The sequence below is a fragment of the Tympanuchus pallidicinctus genome, unplaced genomic scaffold (assembly GCF_026119805.1).
Source record: "Tympanuchus pallidicinctus isolate F22 unplaced genomic scaffold, pur_lepc_1.0 scaffold27, whole genome shotgun sequence".
NCBI classification, from domain to species: domain Eukaryota; kingdom Metazoa; phylum Chordata; class Aves; order Galliformes; family Phasianidae; genus Tympanuchus; species Tympanuchus pallidicinctus.
The window spans coordinates 9,104,052-9,119,445 of NW_026294744.1; positions in this window are offsets into that span (position 1 = coordinate 9,104,052).

Sequence of the window (15,394 nt, forward strand, 5' to 3'; positions counted from 1 at the left end):
TTATCTTGGTCAGTGGGTTCCCCATCTCAAGCTCCTGCCTCACCAATATCTCACCCTCAGGTGGCAGTTTCATCATTCGGATAACAAACAGATCCTGTGGCATGTTGGATGAAGAAATATCCCAGGTACTTCACCAGGCGTTTACATGCTAGGACTGAGAACTGAGCAGCGGTGCCAGACGTTTCTCTTCTGTCTTTTTTTTTTATGCTGTCAGGCTGAGATATTCCTAATTTATTTACCAACCACAGAAGGTTCTCAGGGTTCTCACAGATCAGCGTGCACTCCTGGTGCACTGAAAGTTCAAAAGCCAGAGAATGGACAGCAAGTTTGTCACCTTCCCGCCAAAGCTGCTGCATCCTTGAATGGATTTCCGCCATTTTGCTTGCAAAGGATGAAGAGCTGGGCCAACGGAGAGGAGGAGCCATTTCCACCAGGGCTCTCCCTCAGGCCCGGTGCAGCCTGCTCTGTGCTCCCTTCAGCCCTCATCACAGACACAGGCTGCCCCCAGCCTCTCCCCAAAACTGCTGTAGCTGCCTGCAGTAGGCCAGAGGGCCAGATATGCCAAAGAGTTGCTGGTGACAGGCTTCTGGCCCTGCATGAATGCCAATGCAGTGCAGGGGAATTCCACTGCCTCCTCACTGCTGTGCCCTGCCTAAAGGCAGCCCCACTACAAGTTCTTACTATTTTTCATCCTGACACATCAGACTTTCCTCTCTAAAGCACTAGACAGGGTCTTGTTTTTAATACAGCCTTACAGAAGGGGAGTGGGTTAAGACACAGGAGCTCGTGATATTTCTTTCTTACTGTAATTATACTAATTCCTTGTTAGTCCTACAGCTGAATCATCCCTACCTCCCCCGGGTCATGGCTCCAGCTGCTGTGAAATCCAGTGATGAAGGCAGAGCTGATTAACTGTGGGCTCCTCTGCTGCAAAGGCCTGCCAGCAAGCCATGTGTGGGTCATTTCCCCACCAAAATCTGCCTATTTGTTAAAAACTTTAGAGGGATTTCCTCTTGTCTTCCTTTCCTTCCTCCCTCTCTGCTATGGGGAAGGCTCGCGTGCCAAGATGCTCTTTGGTACCAGAGAGAGCAACAAGGAGCAAGGTTCAGCTTGCATCCTGCAATAGGTGCTGCAAGTGTGTAGGGTAAGGGAGGAAGAAGGACACATGTCACACATACAGCCCTCATACATAAGGGATACATTTGAAACTGCTGAGGGAAGAGCACAAAGGCAGCCTGTTAAAATCTAGCTGGTCTGGAGAAGGACAAAACACATTGCTCAACTGATGACTAGTTGAGAGGCACAGAGGCCACAAGCAGCTGGCCCTGGGACACACCAAGTTCAGTCACTGAGTATGGATGACTGATCAGATTGCTCAGCACTGAAAAAAACAACAAACCAAAACCTTACAGATTGCAGCTCGATGACTACTCACAAACTCTTCCTTCCTGCACAGGACAAAAAATATCCATATGATGAAATTGTTTTGCTTCGGCTTTGCCAGCTGGCAGCGTTGTGACCTTCCTTATTCATGCAGGCTGCCAAAGATGGCAGTGACCTGTGCTGGTCATACTGGAGACTGGGGATTGCTCTATTACTGGGCTATTCAAGAAGGTCCATTATATTGCTACAGGCAGTCTAGAGATTGCTTTGAAATCTGACTGATCCATTTGCCCATTAGAGGCCTTTCAAATATTCAGTCTATTGGTTTTTGAGGCTGGACTTGCCTGCTGAGAAGTGAGGAGCAGCCTCAGATCAGGAGGAGGTTACTGCAGCTCTGCAACAATCACTATTTTCAGCTATCTCAGATTCATCTAGACCAAACACCAGGTCAAGAACATAGGCAGCCACATTGGTAAAACTGTACCCACCAAAGACAGTTTGAAAGTTCATCACAATAGCAAGTAATGGAGAATCCCGTCAGGGAAATCAGCACCAATGCAGGTAACTGTGTAGTAAAGCTGCTGCATTGTTTTATTCTGAAGGCCTTTTTGATATAAAAAAATATTTTTTTCATTAAAAACATGACTGTTTTACAAATAAGTGTCATCTCCTTTTAAATTTCTTTACTTTTACAGTTTAGTGTTGTTTTTTTTTTTTTCTGTTTGATTGTCTCTCTTTCTTTTTCTTCACATTTTCTTTTTTTTTAATTTTTTTTTTTTTTGTACTGAAAAAGAAAAATGTCAACTAAAATTGACAAACATCTCCTATTTCTTTTTGTTTGTCTGTTTGTTTCAAAAAGTAACAAATTTAAGAAATAAATGAAGGAAAATATGACTGAATTTCAACTAGCTATACTTTAGAGTACTGAATGAAACAGTCCAATACCAAACTAGTGCACTCTTTTGAAGCTGGCAAAAGGTCCTTTCCAAAATCTGATATCGTGTTTCTTGAACAGTATAGTAGTTATCCAGCTCTTTGCCACAACTGGATCTAACAAGAACCCAGTACCACTCAAAGTAGAACAAGTGAAGAAGGTTTAAGTGATGGAAAACTGTAATGGCTCATTCCTTTTAATTATATAGGTTTATGTACAAGCATAGATGTTACACTAAGCTATACTGTTTGATATTAATGCACACCATAACAAATATACGCCTATCCAGGAGCTTCATCTTGGTATACAACAACTGTGCCAGAGCAGCTGGTGACAGGGAGCACAGGTCTCCCTTTTTTAAGGACGGTGTTCGGCAGAGTTTGGCTGCTGGTGATCAGCCATTTCAGGGCAGTTGCACACAGGATATGTGCATAAGTACAGGATAAAGTTAAACATTCATGAACCTCTCCACTGAAGGCAATTGTGTTTCATGTTTACCAGGATATTATACAAGGGTTGCTCTGAAAGTACTGCCTCCTACTTTATTATGTTGGCCCATGACATAAGAGTTGGATGTTGGTGGTATGGTAGGAGAGGTTGAACTTTCCCACCAATATCCCACTACGTTTTATTGCCATGTGACAGATGGCAGCAGAGGGGCAGTCTGATAAAAAGATATCTGACCTGGAAGTGTGTATGAAGCAAAGGTGTGTCTGAATTCCTCCATGTGAAAAAAAATTGCAACAATGAATTAGCATTCACTGATGTTTGCTGAACATTTATAGAGACCAACTGGATATGAGCATAGAGAAATTTCATAGAACCACAGAATCATCAAGGTTGGAAAAGACCTACAAGAACATCCAGTCCAACTGTCCACCTATCATCAATAGTTCTCTATTAACCATGTCCCTCAACACAACACCTAAACATTCCCTGAAATTTGGACTGCATGGGCAACATTTTCCTAGCAATGATGCAATCATAGCAGCTGTGTGGTGTGTCAGCTCTGCTGGTGCAGATTTTTGCAAGTGTGTCATGCAGGCTCTTGTTCATCACAGGTGAAAATGCATAACTGATGGTGAAGACTGTTGCAAAATAGTGTTTTATAGCTGAGGATTTGCTCTATCAGTGTTACTGTGCTCTCTGTATCTGTTGTAGTTTCCATGGAAATAAATAGCAGGCATTACTTTCAGAGCGACATACATTATTCAACATAATTTTTATTTCCAATGCACTTAATAAAATGAAGCTTCTTTTTAATATGATAACACAAAATAGCCGTAACAGCTGCTCATCTTGTAGGCTTAAAATGCCACATCAGCCTGTCTACTGAGCCAGATCCTCTGAAATGACCAGTAAAACTGAAAAGCTGGTGCAGTGTTGGGCCTTAGCATCTAAGCTGCCATTGTTCAGCTGATGCACAGCAGCTTCTTGATTCCCAGTAATGTGGATGTGTGTATGAACTGTTGCAATCAAGGCTCAATTAGAGTTCAGGATCTAACTGAAGGGCACTGAAATCACATAACTAAGCAGCTGAATATCTGACCCACCAATAATGCTCATGAGACTTGTTATTTCCCTGGGAGTAACAATTCGTGAGGTCTGTAACAGACAAAAAGAAAGGTGAGGTCCCTATCTCAAAACCCCAAATCTAATTTCATGGCAAGACAATAGGAGACCACTGAGAAAAAAATTGCAGGATAAAAATGGCTAGAAAAGAGGAATGAGGATCTACTCATTTCTGTTCATGTCCCTGGTGTGACTTTCACTGTGATTCCTTGACAGCTTAGCTTCTCTGGCATAATTCTGTGTTTTCAAAACGGGAACAAAATCTTAAATCATAGAGCTATTTGATAACGTTTGCAAAGTTCTTTTAGCTAGAGGGAAAATCTTGGCTGCACAAAGGGACTATAATAAACCCAAGTTGACTGCTCAGGGTTCCCCTACTGTGACATAACCTCTGTGGGTGTAGGTGGCTCTTGTTCACACCGATGCCCCTCAGCACTGACAGAATGCTGCCTGGGGAGCTTCTGGAGCACTGCTGCAACAAGCAGTTGGCTCAGAAAGTCCATAATGCCTCAGACACGTAAAAGTCACAGACAGCTCCAGATACCCTTCAAAACGCAGAGGCACCTCACTCCTTAGGCTCAGTCTGAGTGCAATCAGATCTGCGGGGCTCGAGTCCAAAGACAGGAATTCGTAAGTGCTGTGGTCACAGGGAGTTCTCTATCACTGTGGCAGTGAAGTCCGAGTTCATCTCCACTGGATCTGTGGTAGAGGCTCTTTGTATTTTGTATGGAGAGGGGGTGAAGGTTTTATTCACAGGACCTTTCAATGTTGCTGTGGCCACAGGAAATTGAGAAGTTTAAATGGAGGCCAACAGGAAAAGCAAAGTGTGGCATGCTCTATGCTTATTCAAAGCCAGTGAAGATTGAGAACAACAGTTCTATACAAAAGGCTGTTTATATCAACCAACGCTTAATTTTAAATTTCCTGCATGAGTCACGTTTTTGGTATCTTTTTGTCCTATCTCTTTGTCTCTTCAGTCTCCACTGGACTGAAAAACATGAGGACCACAGTGTTAAAAAATATTTTTTCCTTTTTCAGGAAACTCTAACAGAAGGAAACCACCAAGATTCACCACTGGCACGCTGACCACCAGGAGCTGAAGGTGACCGCTCTCACAGAGGGAAGGGTGAATAACTTATCCAGGGTTGTGGAAAATAAGGCACTGGCTTGGAAAAGTAGCTTAACTGAACCCCCTTTCCCTTACTTTAAGATGCCACCTTTAGGAACATTTTATGGTTAACATGTTGAGCATCCAAACCCAGCAACCCAGCTCTAGCAGGAACAGAGTTCTGCTCCTCTGAGCACCGAACTCCACGTCAGTCACTTCACCCACACAGCGCTCCACATCTCTCTGATCACTGAGAGCAGCACCAGGGATGTCTGTGATGCTTCCCATGTGAGGAAGGGGCCTCAGGAGAGCACTCCTGAAGGCAAGCAGTGCACAACAGTCTGGGCAAACTGGTCTTTCCCTTCTACCTGCAGAGAACAGCTCTACATCAAGGTGCTGCCTTCACCTCCTAAGAAAGCCCACAGAGAATTTGTGTGCTCAGGGTTAATGGCTTTTCTAAAAAAACAATCGAGGTTCTTGCCTTAGCACACAATGAAAATGCATGTTTTTCTTCTTAAACACATTTCGGCTTTTGTGTGCATGTGTGAAAAGAGCCCATTATTAAGCCTGAGTTATTTAAGCAATATTGGAAATGCCCCTGCCCTTTTGTTAATTTGCTTGGCTTGGTGCACACATGGCATTTGTTTTATATCATGTGTGGAACTCGCTTCTTTAAAAAGTCTGCAGGTTTCAAATTCCTTCGCTTTTGATAGATGTACTGTATGTACTGCTAGGTTAAAAAAAAAAGTTACAGGTGGCCGCTATTTTTCCCAAATCGGCCCACAAAAGCCCCTTTATTAAAAGAAGTCCTTAACGAAAAAGAAAAGTAGGGCTACTGTATGTGAGGTTGCAAAGATCTCTGGTGGAAATATTTGGTGTTTACATTTTGCTGAACTATTTATACTGCGGACACATATTACACTAAAGGCTCTTTTTCCCTCACATAATAGAAATCCTTGTGACTGGATTCTATATACTTAGTATGGTTTACATTTTTTATCCAGCCTTACCACATTTAATTCCACCCTGCTTTCTACACAGCACTGAGTGTCTCGAAGAGAGCTGTGTAACAGCAACACCTTCTGGAGGCCGGGGGGCACTGGAGAACATTGCTGCCTGTGCAGCTTGTTGCTCTCGCCCGCCAGAGTGCATTACTAATAATGCAGAAGTTTGCAATAATAATTAAGATACATCACTAACTGTGCGTGCATTTATTGCTTCATTTAGCAGTAATTGAAAACTGTGTTGTTGTTTTTTTTATTTAATAACTCTTTCGGAGTCTTTTTGCTCACACTGCTTTTAACGGTTAACATTCAGTATTTTAATTACACTGGGTTTATGGCTCTTAGTCTCCGCTCTATACACCCTTTGTTTGAGGATATGAAAAAGCAGAGGAGCACCCTGCTGCTCAGCGGCTCAGCCGCCTCTTGTCCCTTTTGAGCAGCACGAGCCACCAGCGCCCAGAGCAGCGCTCCTAACCCTGATGTTGAAGTAGAGCTCCCAGAGCCACCGGCAGGCAGCCCAAGAGCATCGGCCTTCACTTGCAGTCAGCTGAGTGCCTGCAGTTCTCTCCATCTTAGACAGAACCATGGAATATGCTGAGTTGGAAGGGACACATAAGGATCATCAAATCCAGCTCCTGACTCCACACAAACCACCCAAAAGCGTGCACCATAGCCTTCCTGTAAACAAATCCCTTGATGCTGGAGGGCCTTTAAGGACCTTTTACACTGGGGCTTTTAAGGTTTTGCCAAAGAAGACAGGAGACTCTTTCCACAGGCTGTTGCAGGATGGTTTTGTGAGCGCAGACAGGAAACTGTGTGCTAATGGCGGGAGGACTCATTTAACTCTCTAGCCTCAGTTTCTGGCAATATTTACCTTGACAAAGTATTTCAGAGAGCTATCATCATAGTAATAACAATAATAATAATACTTCTAACTAGGTCTTTGAACAGAGATGCAACCAATCATTTTCACACCACTATTGCAAGGAAAGTACTGCCAGAGAGAGAGAACTGAAGCCCTGAGTGAAGGAATCTGAGAAGATGTGGATAGATGGATGCCCAGATGCCCTATCCCTGGAGGCATTCAAGGCCAGACTGCCTGAGGCCCTGGGCCGCCTTATCTAGTGAGTGGCAGCCCTGCCCACAGCAGGAGGTTGGAACTGGACGATCTTCAACCCAAGCCATTCTATGGTTCTATGACTCTCTGATCTACTGAGAGACAAGAGGCAAAGATAGGAGCAGAGCACAGCACTGGCTTCCATGTTCAACCCTCTTGGCTGCACACTGCAAGCCTCAGATTCACTATACATATATATGCTTTGATGGTGCAAAAGTGGTAAACAGTAACATTCTAAACAAGTAGGAATTATTTAGGAAGAGGACAGTTAGATCATGAAGAATGCAATTGGCTGGACAGATGCAGGATTGAGTCCAGATGAGCCTTGTAAACTTTTTCCTTGTACACAAAGCAAGTCACATTCTGAATGGCTGGGCTGCAAAAGTGGGTGCTTTTCTTCCTGAGGTGCCACTGCATTGAGAGTCAGATCTAACCAATATTGATTATTTTGCAAAGTTGATAGGTTTCATTTTCAAGTAACAAAAACAGAGGAGACAAAAGCTTCCTCATTTAGTACTGATATGCCTCCGAGCAAAATGTGTCTATGTTCTTTGCTGTGTCTCTGCATCTTTCATTCCCAATTCACATCCTTGGTCAGGATTTTATTTTGGGGGCTTTTCCTTTTCTTTCTGTACACCTTCACTTGTGTTGTCTCCAGCAGCGCCAGCCCTTGCCCTCCTCATACAGAAGCAAGCATACCACAAAGTGTGAATTCAGTGCACCCATCACCCACAAAACTCTACTGTGCAAAACAGCTTTGAGGAGAAGCCATATGAGAAATGCAGGAAGAGATTATCTGTCACAGGAGGAAAAAAAAAAAAAAAAAAGGAAAGAAAGAAAAAAAGCCCTGCAAGTTATGCTTAGGTGTGTCTGTGAGGGAAAAGCTGCTTAGGAAAACAAGTTTGTGAGCAGTCTTTGTGATACGCGTCTCTGGGAAAGTACTGAAGGCTAATGACACCCACAGGTGCCCAGCAGTGTGTGATATGTACTCCTCCAAAGTAAGCAGGGCAAACACCCCTCCTCTCCCTACTCCACTCTTCACTAAGTAACATCACATCTGCACTTTAAAAAGGCGAGGCTCTCGACTTGATTCTGCATGAGGGCAGCCTGAGCAGCAGGAAGAAAGCCTTGGGGGGCAGCAGGCAGCTGCTCGGAGTGGCCAGGTGAGGATAGCGAACCGAGCAGTATGGAAAAGGCCATATGGCACCAGCTGTGCTCCAGCTCCCAGCAGGACAACCTCTTTTCCTATGAATCTCATTTCCACAGCGTGCATGAGAGTGAATTGCTATTGCAGTATGCTGTCCTGTCCTTTTCCTCACCTGTACCTGCCCCCTCCAGGATGCTGGACTGTCATACAAAAAAAATTAACAGTGCAATGAAAACTGCAAGCACTGAACCCCACACTCAGGGGGGTGTTCCCTGCTACCATCAGAAAAGGAGTACAAAATGCCATAGGGAAGCTTCTTTCTTCTCCTATTTGCTTCAAGCAAGAAATAACTTCACCTGTTTCCCACTCCTCACCAGGAGCCATATGGGATGAGCCATCAGGACTGCCAGAGAGTTCCCCAAGCCCTTCCCTCTGGTCCTGCAGCATGGCCTCACTCCAAGAGACATCGCTGAGACACAACCTGAGTGCTGTGGGTGGGTTAATCCCAGAACCAGAGGGCTTGTGGCAAGCCACCCACTGGACTGAGAATCTCTAGTGGGATTTTAATACTTCTGGTCCAGGATCCTGAATCACTGATAATGACAGGCATTACCTGACCCAGCCAGCAAGAGGATCGCAATAGCTGTTCTCAAGAATTTGCAAATCGTTCTCCAGTTCCTGGCTCCTTCCCTTTGACTATCTTGGCAGCCTGTTCTGGCAGCCAGACTATCTCACCTAAGACTTCTCCAGCTGGTGAAGCATCTTGGCGCTCCTGCCTCTCTATGCCCACACACTTTCATCAACTTCAGCAGTAACCCTTTTAAGTGTTATCTTGCAGGCCTAATTACTTCAAATACATTTTCTGGCTGACAGAGTTGGACAGGTGGAAATTTAGCGCCATCTATCGTTAACTAATGAAACACTAGTATAGTGAGAAAGCGAGAAAGGCCCTTTCCTGACGGTAGCCTTGTCTGTAGGATTTCAGCAGCGCAGCCAAAGCATCCCGCGTGTCCACCTGGAGCTCTTCTGCTTTGAGCCCATAGATGAAGCCTTGCAGTTTTCTTGAAAAGGCATCCATAGGTCTAGGCTGTGACCCTTTTAAATTTCTTCATTTGGAGATCTACTGTGAGAGCCAGCTTTCTTGTAGCTTTATAAGATTTCTTGATTAAAACTTGCCATGAAATACTATGCCATTCATGTCTTTCTCCACGTATTATCCCATTTGTACCTTGGTAAAAATCCTCTGTCCTGCCCATCTACCACAGACAACCACAAAGCTGGGCCCTGCTCAGTTTGCAGGCCCCAACCCTTGGTAATATGGCCTCTATCACCTGTCCTACTGGGGAACACAAAGTAAAGGGACCAAGTCCAAGTGCTCAGCATTGCTGGCTGGTGAGGAGAGGACCATGCTTCTGAAGAGTCATTAATGAAGCTGATGGTGTTCTTTTCAGAGATATTGAGACAAATGCGTATCCCTAATAAGACAAGAGCCCTGAAAAATCCTATAGAGAAACAAGGGTTAGAAACTAGGGCGTGTCAATTTCCATGGCAGGAGAAGAGTCTTTTCACGGTCCCATATGTAACACTTGAAAACATCTGAATTGATGTGTGTTAGCTTCATGACATGTTAGCACCAAGTTACAATGCTGCTAATCTCTGCTTCTCACTGTAATCAATGAATCACATTGTGACGTTCCGCCCTCATCCTCCCCCTCCTCACCCCCCCCCCCCCCAGAAAAAAAAGCCAACAGTGAAGGCTGTTCACAGTAATGACAACTCAAGTCAGGGAGATGGATGGGTAGACATTTGAAAACACTAAGCCAAGGTTCTGCTGTAGATCACCTGCAAATACAAGAAGTGTGTAGTCTAGCTGTTATGTCTTCAATAGATATGGTTGTAAAAATTACTGAGAAAAGAATCAGTCACATAATGGCTCGGGTTAGAAAGGACTTCAAGAACCATCAAGTTCCGACCCCCCTGTCAGAGGCAGGGTTGACAACTGCTAGATCAAGTGCTAGGTTGGATTGCGGAGGGTCCCATCCAGCCCAGCCTTAAATCACTGAAGCAACACTGCTCCAGAGGGTCTGCAGCCATAAAGGCAATGGCAGCAATTAGGTTGGCTCACCAGCTCTGCCAGAAGAAGGGGAGAATGAAACTAACTTTTGATTAGCCCTGAAATGGTCAGGCAGTTGACTCTATGGTCTTTGTAGGCCTCTCAAGGGAACTGTTCTGCCCTATTCCATTCCATTCCATTCCATTCCATTCCATTCCATTCCATTCCATTCCATTCCATTCCATTCCATTCCATTCCCACTCATAACTGGATGGTGATGACTTTGGTCCATTCTCCATTAGGCTCTCTCAAACGCTCCCTTTTGTACATTATTTCAGCATAAGAGGGATTTTATTTCAGTTTTTGCTTGATTTGGAAGAAACATAGTACTAAAAATTTCAAATTAGTACAAAATGGATTAATACTGTTGTTTTTGTTGGCAGGATGGATGCAGATGGCTTCATGTTTAAATACACTCTGTAGCTCTGTTCTGTGTTTTTTTTTTTTTTTTTTTTTTTTTTTTTTTGCCTTTGCAGCAGGGTACTGGATGGCAGGGGATAAAGAGAATACTCTTTTGTCTGGAAGGTTAGTTTTTTTCCTGCACAAGATTTAAAGCCACAAAGTTAACAGTAACAAGATCCAGTTTTCCAATCTTTTGGCAAACTTCTTTTATCAGGTAAAAAAGGGAAAAAGAAAGGTTCTGAGTAAAAATGGTTACAGATAATCTCCTGGAGAGGACAATATACAAATCTGCTCCTGTAGATAATTAAGTAGTTAAGGGTGAAGAAGGGATATTCTAGTCTAAAACAAATCACAGTGCATTACAAAAGCTCTGCAAAAGCCTATTCTAGCTCACACAAGCTTCCTGGGCTGTAAAGAAAACACCAAAGACCTAAACCTCCTGGGATTAGTAAGTTTAAAGGCAATCTGTTCTTCCTGAGCTATGAAAGTCCTGTGAGACTACAACTCTGTTCCAAACTTCTGCTACCAGCAATGCCAACTAGGAGCATGGTGAATTGTGATTTCCTCAGCAGACCTATGCCAGCCGAAGCCCGAAATGACTCTGTTGTTCTTGCAGAAGCATGCTTTTCTCAGTATAGCTTTTCCTGTGTGGGGTTGTGGCCAGGTATGGGCTTACAGTATAAACAAAAATTGCAGCTTCAGAGTAGAGCTGTGGCTGTATGCCTACACTGATAAAATGCACCTAAACATAGACATAAGAGCACAGTATATCATACGTAGGTTGTAACCAGGCTTGGAGGTTGATTATGCATAGCATGTCTAAAAACCCACTGCTACCTCACAGAGGCTTCACTGTTCTCTTTTGCAGCACCATGTTTACTCAGAGGAAGCTACTGAGAACAGAAAACATGCCAGGCGATTTTCTTTCCTTCTTTCCTTCTCTTTCCTTCTCTTTCCTTCTTTCCTTCTCTTTCTTTCTTTCTTCCTTCCTTCCTTCCTTCCTTTCTTTCTTTCTTTCTTTTTCTTCCTTTCTTTCTTTCTTTTTCTTTCTTTCTTTCTCTTTCTTTCTTTCTTTTTCTTTCTTTCTTTCTCTTTCTTTCTTTCTTTCTTTCTTTCTTTCTTTCTTTCTTTCTTTCTTTCTTTCTTTCTTTCTTTCTTTCTTTCTTTCTTTTCTCTCTCTCTCTCTCTCTCTTTCTTTCTTTTCTCTCTCTCTCTCTCTTTCTTTCTTTTCTCTCTCTCTCTCTCTTTCTTTCTTTTCTTTCTCTCTCTCTCTCTCTCTCTTTCTTTTTCTTCCTTCCTTCCTTCCTTCCTTCCTTCCTTCCTTCCTTCCTTCCTTCCTTCCTTCCTTCCTTCCTTCCTTCCTTCCTTCCTTCCTTCCTTCCTTCCTTCCTTCCTTCCTTCCTTCCTTCCTTCCTTCCTTCCTTCTTTTTCCCTCTTTCTCCTCTCCTCTCCTCTCCTCTCCTCTCCTCTCCTCTCCTCTCCTCTCCTCTCCTCTCCTCTCCTCTCCTCTCCTCTCCTCTCCTCTCCTCTCCTCTCCTCTCCTCTCCTCTCCTCTCCTCTCCTCTCCTCTCCTCTCCTCTCCTCTCCTCTCCTCTCCTCTCCTCTCCTCTCATAATTTGCCCAGTAAGTTAAAATTGTGATAAACAACCTTAGAATTATTATGTCAGTGGAAATCAGAGGGGTCACAGCCTGATCTTTGGAGACCATGTAAGTTTTAGGCTGAAGTTAAATGAAGAAAAGTTGGGAACTCTGTGTTTTATCAGGAAACAAATGTTCCTGCAGTTCAGGAATCTGAGAACTGGGTTAACCTAGAAGAGCCAAAGCAGGGACAAGATACAGACATGAACATAACAGATGCTGACTGCTGGGCTGCCAGGGCAGATGTCAGCTCTTACTTCTACAGTGGAGATCATGGAAAAGGCTTTTTGGTAACAAATTCTTTGCTCTTTTTTTTTTTTTTTTTTTTTTTTTTTTTTCAGTAGGACTACAGTGTGAGTTTAAGTATCAAAAATAGTTCCTTTGCGGGCAAGAAAGAAGAGGCCAAATACTGGTCTTACTTTCTCCACGTCAGCCAGCTTACCTCATCTTTAACGCCCAGAGATGCTGTGGTCAGCTAAATAAAGGAATCACACAAAGGAGCCAGAAGGTGGTGTCAGAATGGGCTCCTTGTTGGGGGCACCGTGCTGCAGGTATAGATGCAGTGCCAGCCTGACCACATCCTGCCTGGCCTGGCTCGGCGGCCAGCCGCAATGCTTCGTTCTTCCCTAAAATACACAGGCACCAAAAGGTTCTTGCGGCTATGGACTGGACTGCACATGCAGCCAGGCAATTTTGGACCAGAAAAGTCTTGGTTAAGTCACTGAACTGCAACTTTAGTCCATCTTTTCTCTCCTAAGCAATAAACAGTTTTTTCCACAGATGGCCATGGGGTTTCCGAGTTCTGTGGGCTTGGGTGAAGATCACAAAAATAAACACAGTAAACGTTTCAAGTCTCAGCTGTGTAGAACCTTTGACTCTATGCTGGTTAAGTATGCTTGCAAAACAGCTGGTCCTCAGTTAAAAACCGTATATGCAAAAATATACAGCCACTGAACAAGTAGGCACAGAAAGACTTTCCTCTTGCAACCTGCTTCTGTCCACTGAGGTCCAGGTTATGTTTGGTCTACATGAAACAGAGTCGGCCAAGCAAAGCACCCTTTGACAAAGACAAGCAACTGTGCTTGGATGCCCCTAGTCAGTATAAATTGCTACTGGACGCTCATAATCCCTTGGGATTCAGAGCAGAACATTTCGGTGAAGCAGGTTAGGTGACAAGGAACTGGGTGCTTATTTGTTTAAACAGAATCGATACCAGAGACTGACAAGGCCTGGAATTGTACAAGGTTTGGCCATGCATAAGCTTGGTTTTCTTGCATTTAAATTTCCCTGTCAGCTGTAGGCAGCGTTCCAGCTTGTGAAGTTTCACTGAAATTGGAAGCAACACCAAGCTTGGCAGAAATGTGATTGTAAGGTTTAATTGAAAGAGTAAGCTTGCTATTATAAATTAATGTGGAGAAGGCAGCCATGGTGGAATCTGTCTTCGGTTCCATATGGCCCTCCACTGCTCATTGATCACACAGCCTGCTCTCATGCATTTATCCTCACAGGAGTCTCTTCACTTGCTGAGAACTATTACCCCCTTCTTACAGCTGGAAAATAGGAGATCAGAGAGTTACCTGCCTTGCTCAGAGGCACTGAAAGGAATTGATCATGGATAACCACTAATCTTTTCTTCCTTTCCAGATTGCTTATAATTTTTCCCTAATGAAAAATCACTTCTTATCTGATAAACTTACATTATGCACTGCAGAGGAAACCAAAAGCAGCAGTGTCATTTAAAAATAAATCGTTAAAAGCCAACATGGTTTTAGCAATTTACCATAATTCAGTTTGATTTTCAGTTTTCCTGCAAAAAGGTCTCAAAAATAATGCAATGAGTGAATGAAACAGTAATTGTTACAACAGTCTTGGTTGATTACTGATGATCTATGAGTCATAATTCTCCTTTTTCCGTGAAAAATTGCTTTTCTTTTTTTCCCCACAAAATCACAAAACTATTTTTTCCTGACAGTATGTGTCTTATCATCAGAGAGGAAAAAGACAACGACATAGCAGTTAAAGCAGGTTAAGGATCTCCGCAGCAGAGAGGAATTTTGCCCTGAACTTCACAGACGACTTCATTATAGCCTCCCTGGGTCAGATGATGTTGGCTCTTCTTCCTGCTGCTTAAGTCACCATCACATCATAATAATAAACCCTTGTTCATGTCACTCTCTCTTTCCAGGAAAAAGTTTCCACTAGGAGGCTGCAAGGTCTGGCAGAGATACGTGCATGTTCAGAAAATAAAACTTGTGTTTAAATATTATTCTATACTGTAAAATGTTGGTAGTTTCCATAAAGATGTTCCCAAAATTTGGACTTTTGGACAAATGTTCTTATCAACATCTGTCTCAGATGCTGATTTGATGTTGTCCTACTACTGAAAAAGCCTACCAATAGTACATGTTGGTTTTTGTTGTTGTTGCTGCTGAAATGTGAAATTAAATATGGAATAATACCTCTTTTGTGTCAGGTTCATGAAACAGCACGTGGATTAACAAAGGGAATCCTTGCAAGGGACTCTGAGAGTCAAGCAGCTGTAAGAAGTGCAACTGAGCTCTTAGGATTCAACTTAACAGAGGTAAGGAGTGGTAAGGGAGGGACACATCAACACTGATCTTACAAATACAGAGCACCCATCTGACTTAGAAAAGTCTGCTGATTGGTTACACTCTGTGTGATAATGCCAGCAGCAGTTGCAAGGCTTTCCCACATACACCATTCCATAAAACTGCCTGGGCTGATGGGTTGTAGTCTATTCTCCCTGAAGTCAAACAAGTAAATAAACAAAGTAATGCTTTGCTTCCTTGGAGCTCATGCTGCCCAAGGGTGAAAGTCCAGCATCATTCGGGGTCTCTCCAAATTCCTTCCATGACAGTAAAAAAACGGGGAATCAATTAAGTAACATTACTTCTTTACTTTGTTTATTTGTTAAAAACAAAGTGTGACCAAACTGCAGAAAGTTGGGTCATCACT